At 45.8% G+C, this 13,155-nt stretch overlaps 1 non-coding gene across 1 annotated transcript; it reads right to left on the bottom strand.

Annotated features, from left to right (window-relative positions):
- Positions 1-728: 728 nt before the first annotated feature.
- trnat-ugu (transfer RNA threonine (anticodon UGU)) lies at positions 729-801 on the bottom strand. Its single transcript has one exon. It is a non-coding gene; the product is annotated as a tRNA-Thr (tRNA).
- Positions 802-13,155: the final 12,354 nt, after the last annotated feature.

Here is a 13,155-nt window from a genome sequence, read left to right on the forward strand (position 1 = left end):
GCGTAAAATGAATAAAAATTCTGGCAGCATGTCATTACACCAGAAAGAGGATAGAAAGGATGTGATGTCACTCCTTTCAGTTATAGCCTAAGGTATCAAATATGCTACTGACCCAACCTTTACACTTGCTTTACGTTCTGGACAATTTCTCTTTGAGACTGATTAAATATCACTAGATTAATATCTGGCTGACACCTGCTCATCTCCATGTTCTTGGGTTCCTCCAGCATAGTGATGTGCCACTTGTCTACATATGAAAAAGGTAAATAAGGTCAGGAATGCTGGTGAATATCTCTCCTCCTCAGGAGCACAGGAGTCAGCACTCTGACCTGCCCCCCCCCCCCCCCCCCCCGGCTTTAGCCCTGTATTCCCAGGCCCCCCTTAGAAGGATGGATGGACGGACGGATGGATGGACAAAGATAGACAGAGAAGCTGAGTAACATTCAAGGAGCAATCCGTGTCTGCTGGCCAGCTCACAGTGAGCAATATCTCTGAGTTCAGAGTCCTCCTCTTCCTCCACCCTCATATACATATCCAATAATTTTCCAAACCCACTTGTCCTATACACAGTCTGGAGGATAACCCAGGACCTACCGGCGCAAGGCAAGAAATAACCCAGGACAGGGTGCCAAGTCATTTAACCCATATGTGACATTGCAGGGAGGAGTACCTAACATGTGCCTTTCCCTAACCATTAAACCACCACTGCCCACAAATTAAAAACCACTAGGCCCCAGTGAGAATTGAACTCACGACCCCTGGTTTACAAGACCAGTGCTCTAACCACTGAGCTATGGAGCCTCACACACATACGCACACACACACATACGCACACACACACAGCCCTTTCTTAACATTCTGATATTGGAAGTAAACAAAAATCTGGCCAACTTGAAGTTCGTCGAGCTGAAATGTGCTGTAGTTCTCTATTCATCCATCCATCCATCACTCCATCCATCCTCTATACCCGCTTGTCCAGTGCAGGGTTGCCGCATTTATCAAGTAGCCAATGCTAACAATCATGCTGCCCCCTGTTCTGTAGTTTTATTACAAAACAAATGTAATCAGCACCAATCTTCTAGGAATCAGTCTCCCTGACTCCTTTCCAATGCCCTGTGTTCAGCAGCATTCCTAACACACTTGCATGCTGAACACCTCACGCTGCTCAATTATTCCTCTTAGATGCAGTAATGACGTGTGGGATAGCATGTATGGGCCAACCAAACCACAAGAGAATGGCAGACACAAGCTACTAGGCAGCACATAATCCTACCTGACGCTCAAACTTTTACTGTTGCCCAAACTTTTGCCAAGGAGACATTTAATACAAACAACTACTTCCAGAATATACATGTAAAGTGTGCCAACGATCAATAATTTCATGCTGCAAGGTGTCAGGGACAAAGACTTGAATTTTTTTCTTGACAAGTGGTGAGGAAGATTGTGCTCATTGAATTACCCAGCATGCCTGTCAATACAAGCCAGCATCCTGTTCAAGGCCTTGTTGCACTAAAATCAGTACAATGATCTGACATTGGGGTCTTGCTCTGATGGAAGAAAATAAAAGAACAAAGACTTGCACCACTGTCAAAATATTGGTCTTGCCTGTATAATAATTGAGTTAAGAAATTGGCTGAGGTCCCAAGTTCACATTAAGGTTTTGTCACTGGGCTTGTTTTTTTTTGCAGGACTCTGCACATCGATTAACATTTCTCATCAGAACAGTTTAGATAATTGCCATGCAGCACCAGAATTGTGTCTTAAAAGATGGTCGCCAAAAGCAACATAAGAGAAAACATTGATCCATCTTCAGATGAATGCGCAAGTATACAAGCTAGTAAAACTGTTAGGAATAATGGTGGGAGAGAAAGTTCATGGGGTTCAGAGTTTAATCAAGGCCTATGTTTAGGCCCCCGGGGGTGGCAATGCTCAGCTGTCCTTCTCCAGTTACTCCAAGGGTATGATTCGGATGCCGGGCTGGGGGAGGGCACCTTATGAGCCCAGTAACAGTTAAAGGAACAGGCCGGCATCTGAGCTTTAGCAACATTTATTTACAGTTTCTGCTCACTGGAATAGGCCGGGATCTGAGCTTTGGCAACATTTATTTACAGTTTCTGCTCACTATTTTCCCCTGTGATTCCCGTTTAAGAACAGATAAATATGATCAATTTCTGAGAGGGGTGACATTTAACATCAGATACAAAAGTAAGTAATCCTCAAACAAGCAATTCACATATTTGGCAAGAAGTCAGCTAGCAGGGAAGGGCAGGGCACAAATATTATAGCCTACAGTTCTGGAAATAATTAAGAAACCACATCCTTGTAAAATATTCATTTTGATATTCTTATTGACCACATTTGATTACAAATCCCAAACAAAAATATTGCCATTCAGAACATGAGAATTGGTTAAGATACATAAAAAATACAATGTAGCTGTACATTAAATAATACAAAGAAAAATCATACTCATTATCATATAGCTTTTATTTAAGTAGGGCTCAACAATCAGTATTTATATTCCAGCTATTTTTGATGGAGTTCAGGTCTGGAGATTGGACTGGCTCTCTAAGGGTCTTAATCTGGCGGTACACCAGTCACACCTTCACTGACCTGGCTGTATGGCAGAGAGAATTGCAGTGCTAAAAAATGCAGTCGCCTGACTGTTGGAACATGGTCTGAGCAGACAGAAGCAAGTATTCATTCAGGAGAACCTTGAGTAATTGCATTGAGTCATTAGTTCTTCCCAGAGACAAGTTCTGCCCAAAATCAGCTGTGAAGCACCCCCAGGTCATTAACAATCCTCCACCAAACTTTACACTGGGGCTTGTAGGTCTCTCCAGGTCTCCACCTAACCATCCATTAGCCAGCTGTTGGACAGAACTGAAAAAATGGAGAGAAGATGACCATACCCCAGTCCTCTATGGTCCAGTCCTTCTGGTCTTGATGAAGGGCATCTATCTTGATTCGTGGGACTTCAGTCTGGCTTCTATGAGCCTGTTTCAAACATCCTGCCCTTGCATTTACAGCACAAAGTTACCTTATTCTTCTTGATTATCCTTCGATTCGTGAGGCACTGGCCGGTGACTTAGCGCTCATCACATACATTACAAAGCGGCTTCGCCCTCTGCAGGACTGTGTATCATCATTCACAGTGTCTCCTGTATCACCATGTATTGCCATCAAAGACATCTTAAGCTGGGAAGCAACACACCATTCACTGTTACCGTCTGCTGGCAGATATCTTGGCTCAGTTTTTTTCTTCATTCAAAACTTTAGAGATGTTCATCTCGTCAGTGGCTGTAACATAATGCATCTTGATTCAAATTAGAAATGTATCATTAGGAATGTTTTTGTGACGTCCAATTGGTCCGATTTTTAGGGCCAAAGCAGTGGTTCCCAAACCTTTCCTTATTAGATAAGAATCAGCGGAAGCTCATTAAGATGAATTAGGTCAGAACATCATTAGTGTTGGAATTCAACAAATATTGCACAAAGATTGGCTGCCACAGAAATAGAAAAGCAAATATCAGTAATCTGGACTGGTCTCTTAATTTTCCCCCCAACCTGTATGTCTGCTAGATGCAGAATTAAACATTGAGTTCAGCTGGTGTTTATGATGTGGTTGGATCACAGGTTGTTGGATGCCTGCTGAAATTGGCATGCTAGAAATGAAAGCCCAAGGCCGCAAGGCATGGATTACCGTACGAACATAAAATACACAAAGTCAAAAAACAACTCGATAAAGGTGAAAATCCATCCATCCATCCATTTTCTGAAACCGCTTATCCTGTTCAGGGTCACTGGGGGTGCGGAGGCTATCCGGAGGTGAAAATGGATTATTACAAATTTAAATGGATTCGACTGGAACACTACGCCAGGCAAACACGCCATTTACTACTCAGGAAATGGTCAGAGTAATGGCCAGACATTCATAGTCAGGAACGGCATTTTACAATGCAGTTAGAGGCATATTTGATTTCTCCCCATCAATGACAGTCATGCAGGCTTATTTCCCAAAATCTGTTGTGAAAGAAAGAGAGAAACATTTGATGACCAGCTTCAGGCTGAAATGGAGAGGATACAAACAAGGATTTCAAAGGGACTGGAATGTTAAAGTAAAAAGCGAAGAGAAGGAAAATACAGTTAGACAGTATGGACTTGGAAATACAGTCAAAGCAGGAGAACAAATAATCAGCTAACAATCTAGCAATCATGTCACGGACAAGACATTCTCCCAGCAACCATCATCTTTTCCCCTGTACATTAGACAGCTCACAGAATCAAACAAGGCTACATTTCAGTGCTAAATGACACACGAGCTCAGTTCAAATAGCAAAGAGTAAAAATAATAAACGTAAAGTACTACAAAAGATTGTACAATAGATTGAACTATTTACGTACAACAACAAGGCCATCCAGCTTCCATGAAATGACCCTCAGAATATACCCACTTCCCTTAAGAAGGAAAAACAAACAGGGAAGATAAGCAGCTCTTAAAGTACTTCACGGTGAATTCCGGAAAGCTATCAAGAGAGACCAAGACTAATATTTCAACACTCCAATGTTGCTGCAGAATAAAACTAGCAACGTCTGTTTTCCAGAAATCTTTGAATAAACAGTAGTTTCAGCCTGGAGTGGATATACTGAAGAACATATGGGCAAACAGAAGACCTATATAACAAAGATCACAACAAGCTAGATTTGTTCAGTGAGTTTGTGCACATTTCCGCTGCCATCACCTGCCCTATCAATTGTAAATGTTTTGGTAATTGGAGTGTCGATTGCAGCTGACCAATGGGCAATAAATGATTTAAACATTCAGCGCTTAATTTTATGATTAATGATGTTTCCGATGTTTAAAAGTGAGAAAAAGTGTCTTTTTCTCAGACAGAAGGAAGATTCAAGTCATGTTATTGCATCACTTACTGAACAGGTTTAATGTTCACTTTTCTCATTTTGAAAAATAAGTATGCAAATGCAAATTATTAAAGTACACGCTATTTAATTTATATTGTAAAAAAAAATAATGGTTATAAATTGAGCAATTTTATTAGCCATTTAACAAATTAAATTTGCATTAAATTAAAATTGTAAAGGTGCGCGCTATTTTCACTAAGCCTAGTTAATAATTACTGACGCCATATTCAGCAATGCGGCATTTTCTTATTTGCCCGTCAACTTAAAACCTGGATTCAGTCAGCCGCCTTAATTGCAACTTAATTTTCTCGGTAATTGTCCTTAGAGCCGAGCTCACACGAAGACATCACGGCATCTCAAGATGAGACGTTGGGTCAGCGGCCCACCGAAGCATTGTTATGAAATTGAAGATGAAATTGCAGTGGCGTCTAGTGACCACTGGGTGGCTGCAGTCACCAGGAGCTAATCGTTACCATGGCCAAGGACCACTGGGAAACTACTAGTCACATGCGAAACGATTCGCTAAACTACTGGCGCGACTGAGCTTGATATTTTCCGTAAATAAATCTGGCTATAATGTGCTAATTTAGGTGGAGATTGTACGTGATTAATCTCTATGTGAACAGCCGCCCGCTAGGTCAATTTACGTAATTAACCGCTATTCCTATGACAATAGTTTATTTCAATCGGTTATTATTAAGCGTTAAAGGAAATGCTATCTTGGGATTTACTAGTTAAAAGATTTAAACGGAAACACAGGAAATGAAGCGGGTTGAAACGATATTCATCACTTAAGACTCTGATGCATTTATCAATTACAATCCAAATCAGGAAATGGAACTGCATTTGGGACTGGGAAAAACGATGTGGAACAGAATTGGAATTGAATTCGAATCTCAGACAGATTTAAATTCCACCTCCAGTTTCATTTCCTGATTTGAACTGGAACTGATAAATGCATTCCGGAATGGCCCCAGCCCTGGACGCCACTGTCTGTAGGTTTGGAGCTGACATATACAGGAGAGTAAACGTGTTTGCTGGTGTAAAACAGTAGTGGAGACCCGGTTCGACTGGCAGTTTTCATTCAGCTATGCGTATCTCAGACATGTAATACACTATGATAACCTATAGCTACCTGCAACTTAATCCTTACGGTCTCAGCTAAAAACCCAGACACATTAGACGACAGAAAACAGTTACTGTAAATAGTTTATTCAAGTATAAAAACATGTTGTGCCCCAGCGCGCGGTTCGTTGACACAGCATTAATATTCTATAAATTTTGTAAGAATCTATCATTATACAAAAATAATCAGAATTTTTACTTTAATTCAAAATAATATCAAATGTCCAGTGTCACTGAAATAATATTTCTGAATCTCACTCAAAACACTCAAAATATCTAATACATGTATACATTGTCTAATAGACTAATAAGAACATAAAACAATAAAATCTTGGCCACAGAACATTTTAAACGTCATCTTATTACATTCTGTCTCCAAATGATTTTTCAAATAAGCAACTTGTTTTTAATTATTGCACAAAAATGTTATTAAATGTATTATGTGCCACCCAAGCAAAGCTGCACTCTTTATGTACGTGATACCAAGCCGGCATGACTTTTTGCAAGTTTTCTAATCTCTTCACAAAATACAGCTAATCTTTTAGGTACAATTAATGTAATTTCAGTATTTCACTCAGTTACATATAAAATTAGACATTTGTCCATGACATCATTTTTTTGTTTTGATATCCAAAAAACTGATTGCCGCCTTAGCAGTGTGCAGGTCTTCCGGTCCCTTCCAGTCCCTCGACAAGATGGATGAATATGGTTCATGTTGTTGCATCCCATAATGTTGGATTTTTATGACGCTCCCTCTTCTTGCCTTGGAAATCATTCCTGTGCCAATCAACCTGGGTCTCCTCTACTCTGTATGCCTCAGAACACTGAGAAATGAACACCACCTCAAACATAAATGCCCATCTTTTAGTCTGTGTTAATGTTGCTGTGAAGAGCCTCTTGCAAAAGTCTGCTGTCTGCTATTGCTATTTGTTAAAGCATATGCCTACTTAATATGAACATCCGAGGATTTGGGATTTCAAAGTGTTTACATATTATCATCTTTCATTTAATGGATTTTTTTCTACACGTTTAATTCATCTGTTTTATCTGATAAACTGCCTCTTATGGCTTTTGTTAGATGGGTGGGCGCTTACTCTGCCGATAGCCATGTTGTATTGCAGGACCCAGCTGTGACCACTAGATGGAGATGTAAACCTTTTGCCAGAAGCTCCTCTCCGCATGGACTCGTAAACCTAAAACAAGTAAATGTTTTGTTAAAGGTCATCTGTCTTTTTTTTCCACGCTCTTCATTTTAACATGGCTTGTGAGGAATTCTTCATTAACAAACAAAGTTTGTAAGAAGATAACCGTAACAGTAATTAGAAAATTAAATCGTTTGATTTGCATGTACAGGGTGGGTCTTACAAACGATCTCTGGGTATAGAGAATGAGCATAATCTTTCTTTCAGGAAGGATTGGGGAAGAACAGTTACACACGTGGGCTGTAGGTGGGACAGTTTGCTTGAGATGAGCAGGGTGGATATGCTAACCACGTAGCTGCTTCCCGGCTTGGCCATAATGGAAGCCGAATGCCAAGGTACTGAGCCTCGGGGCAGCTCAGGGGGGTCAGAGGTCAACCTTGCAGATGTGTTGTCCATTAGCCGGCCTCCCCTCCACCCACCCCCTTACCCCAAACACTCACACACACATACACATACGCACACACACTCTGGCTGCCTGACCCTGGGGTCAAGTCGATCTGTTCCCAGCCCCGTCTGTCAGTGTTTATGGGGTGCGTGTTGAGTTACATGTACCCCCCCTCCCCCAAACTCACCCCCATTTCATTCCCCTGCCCACTCTTCCCTCACCCTATGGATGCGGCTGCCGTGGCTCCACCGATCGGCTAATGCGCGATACTTTCTGAAAACCCTGGAAGACGTTTAGATGTTTAGACTCAAAGGCGTCTACTATATAGTATCGACCATCGGCGCGAATGAGAGGACAGCCGACTGGTGGCTGAGCGCGAAGGCGGTTAGCGCCAAAGCGTTAGCCTATGGAGGCAGGGCAGCCTTATACAGGATGAACGGTGCTCAGAGTAACACTGAGTAACTCAGAGTAACACTGAGTAACTCAGAGTAACACTGAGTAACTCAGAGTAACACTGAGTAACTCAGAGTAACACTGAGTAACTCTTGTTATTGTCTCACGTGGTGCCTGTAGGCAGGTCTAAGTGGCCATTTTGTGCAAAGTCACAAAGCCCGGTGGAAACAACAGCCGAAATGACTCCCATAAGCTTGTCTGTTTTGTTTTGGCCCCTGCTACTGAATGCAGCACCATGCACAGGGACACTGTTGTGGAGTATTGGGGGGGGGTCTCCATCTTGGCTCACCGGAGAGCCCACTCCTCAGGTACAGAGGTTCCAGCGCTCTCTCTCTCTATGCCCGCTGTCTGGCCAAGCGGCCCTCCCCTTTTTCGGGGCCTTCCCCTTTAAGACACCGGAGACCCGATCAGGTTTCGAGGTGTAACTGATACGCTTTGACATCCATCTCTTGAAAGGCTGAAAATGGTGACTCTCAAAAGACAGTAAGCCCAGGCGACATGGTGCCGGCGTCCTGGACCCACATCATCAGCTGCACCTCTGATCCTGACCCTGAACCCTAACCCGGGTCGACAGGAGACCCCAGTGTCTGTCCTTTAAACCACTGCTTGCCCTGTTACAGCAATCTGGGGTTAAATGCAGTAAAGTGAAATGTTTTGGGACACACGGTGATGTCGGCGCGTCGGTCACGGGGCCCACGGGCTCGGCTCTGGCCAGGCCGCATCCCGGGATGTACTGGGCGGTCCGGCGTGCCCGCTGGGCACCGGCGGCGCTCAGGTGCCCGTGTGCCGTGCGTCTGCCTGAAGCAGGGAAGTGCTGCCACAGAGCTTTCCGCCGTTTATAAATAACCGCGAGCTCCACTTTCTGCAGCTGTCACCACGTTTAAGTCGCGACCCTCGTGCTTTTCTCGGGCTGCGCGGCCATAATTCCCGCCGAGCCTTCCTCTGTCGGCTCCCGTCACACTTTCACTCCCTGACCTCGGAGCCAGTGCCCCGTCTCCCACCCCCCACCCCCACCTGGGGGGTCACAGGGGTCCCCATCTCTACACACACTCAGATCCGCCGGGGACGATGTACGGTCGGCAGCTGGGGGACGACAGTGACAGGGTGGGGAGCATCATACAACACAAGACAATCTGCAGGTGAATCCACAGGCCAGAGGGAGGAACAAAGTGGGACTGATGTGGGATTCAGCCAGAGGCGCTTTGCTGGGAAAGGCCCTTTGCTGGGAAAGGCGCTTTGCTGGGAAAGGCGCTGCTCCCAACCTGAACACCAAGAGGTACGCAAGTACGCATTGACCTTTAAAAACGATACGTGCGACAATCGATTGTGTGTAACAGTGTAAATGCGTACTTCTTTTATGTGCATTTGCGCTGATATGAAAACAAAATATAATGCATTTTAAGCTTTATATGCTAACTCTACTTCATTTGCAGTACACAGGTTAAAATGCAAGGTATTTTCTTGTCATAGCAGGGCAAATGCACATAAGTACGCATTTACACTGTTACCACAATCGATAGTCGCACGTATCGTTTTTAAAGGTCAATGCGTACTTGCGTGCCAGTTATATCCATCCCTGATTATAGTATATCCATCAAATTAGAGAAAACATCCATCAAATGATCTAAAAATTGGCAGCTCAGTTTCCAGTCACAAATCCTTGTCTCTTATAACTGTGAAACTAAATAATTTGCATCCCTGTGTTTTTTCATGAACTAGGAAATTGCAGTCCAGTAACAGAGAAGAGACAATAAGGTGTAAAACAGGCCATAATATTATCTGCACTGAGTAAAACACAATGCCATGCCGTTTCAGTGTGGATTTCTGCTGTTTGGGTTCACTTCAGGCTTTCTCGTAAATGGTTTGTCCAACCAGACTCCTTCCCTGAGTTTATTTTCAGAGCTGAGTGGTAGGTGCCCTTTGGAGAACAAAGGATGTCCACAGGTCACTGGATTTCCAGGCTGGCAGGATGTGGTTCTGTGTGAGGTGTCCCTGACGCCACCTGAACACGCTACAGGAACACACTGCTCTTCACAGGTCATGTATGTGAGCTCACAGGTCATGTATGTGAGCTCAAAAAAGCGTCATGGTGTAACTGTGGTCCCCTGTCAGTTAGAGTTACACCAGCCAACGGCTGTAGGATTCAGGGCCCTGGTCAAGTTGTGCTGTAGTACTTTAGAGTCATAAGTTAGGCTGTATCAGTGGGTGAGCAGTATTTTATATAACAAGAAGTCAAAGGCTAGGGACAAATAGCCAATTATAGCTGTCGCTGCTGTGAATGGAGATGTGGATGGAGCTGGGTAAAAGATGGAGGTGTTAACCCCCTTCGGTGCCCTTGCTCCATACTAGGGTCTGAAGCGGTCAGTCTCCGAGACACATGGGGTGATAACAAGGCCAAACCGATCGCTTCCTGTCTAGATAGAGCTCAGAAGCTAACAGCTAGTCGCTAACGGCCGACGCCACCCAATGTCCGTAGCGGAGGACAAAAGTTGCCCCTTGAGCACCCCCCCCAGTCCACGGTGGAGTCTGGCCAGTTCTGTCATCCGGGAGTGCTGAGTGATGGCTGACAAGAGGAAGTCCGGAAGCTTCCGGGGGATGAAAGGGGGGGAGCGGAGTTTATTTTTCTTAATGTGTGTGTTTCTGTGAGTGTGTGTGTGTGTGTTTCTGTGAGTGTGTGTGTGTTTCTGTGAGTGTGTGTGTTTCTGTGAGTGTGCTCATGCATTTCTGCCACGTCTGAATTTTGATTGTTTTACAAACAGAACATGCTCTCCGATTCCCTCCCTGATTTTTTCTTTTCCTCTTTCTACTTTGCTGCCTTCTCTCTCCAGCTCTGCGTCACTCTCCTCCTCCCCCCCTTCCCTTGTTCATCTCTCTCTCTCTCTCTCTCTCTCTCTCATCCCTTCTTCCCTCCATCATCCGCAGGATGAAAATAATACTCGCGGATTCCTGTGAGCCCTTTGTCGATGCGGAGGGGAGACGCTGGCGCGCCCGGATCACGTTACAACTTTCATTTCCTGCAGCGTTTGAGGGAACATCCAGGATTTTATCCCTGTACGGGGGGCCAGGCAGCCGGCTTGGGTTACTCTGCCCGTCACTCTGCCGTCACCGAACAAACGCACCTCTCAACAGGCCAGCCTGAGAGACCTGCCTGCTAACCTCACCCCCCCCCCCCACCCCACACAATTGCAGGTGAGCACTCCCGAAACACCCCCCCCCCCCAATCATCTCCCATTGTAGCTGCCAGTGCCCACCACCCTGGAGAAAAGGTCTGATGGGGGAGGGAATGTTAACCCTTTCACTCCCCCCACTCTGTTCACTAACCGCCCCCCACCATCACACAGAGTCTCAGATATCCATGAGAGCACAGTGACTTGTCCTTCAGAATATATTAGGACATCTCCGAGTGTGTGTGTGTGTGTGTGTGTGAGAGAGAGAGAGAGATGACCACATTATTTCAGATCTTGAGGATTCAATCATATTTATATTTACGTTCTTCAAACCCTATAAACTGGTCAAAGTTGTAATCTTCAGCAGTGTGGTGTTTGCACTGCATGTGGGGGGCAAAGCTGTCACTCAGCATGAGATCCCCACCCCTAAGCTCCATCCATCCTCACCCCCGCAATCAGCACTATGTCTACACCACTGCTTATCTGCAGGAAGTGATGTCAGTGATTTCCAGCCCAGGTGGAGTGTGGGTGTGGGGCACCATGCTAGGGGTGGGGTTTAGGAGCTCCAAGGGCAGTGGACTTTCCTGGACCCTCACATCCTCGTCCTGACCCAGAAGGCAGGAGGTGGCAGCTCTGGCATCGTCCTTCCTCTGTGGCCCCGTCATGGAGTCATGATGATGGGCAACTTATGTATGCATGGTGGCCACCCTCTGAGGCCTGGTTAATCTGCTCACTGTCAGGTAGGGCTCAGGTTCACACGCCGCTGAGTGCGTCGTTACTGGGGACTCCTGCTCAGCCATGCTGCAAACCCCAAATGAGCAGGTGACTGATAGAAATCCCATTCACCATCCATGTCTGTGTCTCTCTTTCCATCTTGGCCTCTCCATCTCATGTTTCAGGTGGACATCAAGGCCGTGTGAAGCCATCTGTTGGGACCACACAAGTGTCCATTGGGCTCCAGGAAGCTCCCCGTGCAGAGGACTGATGTCCACAGTCCCCGTGGTGGCCCCTCCCACCTTTGAGGCTGTGCGTCACCAGCGTCGACTGCCGGCCCCCCACCCCCACGCGGAGATCGACACCATGGCGTCCCACTGATGAAAAACAGCAGGTAAGCTTGTGTGAATCGGGCGGGGCTCTGACAGCAGGTGCAACAGCGAAGCTGAATCCCCCCCCCCCCCCCCCCACCAGCAAATGGGCATGCTGTGTGAAGCGTTCGCTGGCTTTGTGTACACTAGCACACTGGTTAGCCTTGTTGTCGCAGACATGAGTCCTTCTGCTTGTTTGTTAGCAAAATATGTGCTAAATGACTTGCAGAGCAAGATTGGAGACACGCCCCCATTCGCTGCTGGCCGCCCGTGGCGTGAATCATCAGGTGCCCCAGCTTCACACAGCACCGGCACCCCCCCCCCCCAATCTCTCTTCTGCCTTTTGCTCTAATATTTATACAGCTTCTTGAATATTTTAGGTCCCCGTCCAGTAAGACATCACCCCACCTTTTCATAAACGTAAATATGCAATGTCACCGAGTCCTTCCTACACATCTTGAATGAGCCTAAACCTTTGATGTACTGCCACAGAGAGAACCCCCCCCTCCCCCCACCGCCACACTGGTGTGGTTTAAAGGTGCTCACAAAGGCACGGCTGCGTGTAGACGGGGGGGCGGGAGGGTCAGCAGAATCTGAAGCGGCTGAAAGCTCCTCTTCCTCACTGTACCATCTGGATTCCCATCCATGGCCCACAGGGACATATTTATTTCCACTGTGTCCTTTGCAAACCCCCCCCCCCCCCCCCCACTCTGCGTGACGTGCCACCGGAGCCCCTGCTCTGCCTCCAGGGTCCGCCAGCCTAGCCTCTGTCAGGTCCATTCATCAACGGTAACGCAATCTCCCCACCAGTACCATTC

The sequence above is a fragment of the Paramormyrops kingsleyae genome, chromosome 14 (assembly GCF_048594095.1).
Source record: "Paramormyrops kingsleyae isolate MSU_618 chromosome 14, PKINGS_0.4, whole genome shotgun sequence".
NCBI classification, from domain to species: Eukaryota; Metazoa; Chordata; class Actinopteri; order Osteoglossiformes; family Mormyridae; genus Paramormyrops; species Paramormyrops kingsleyae.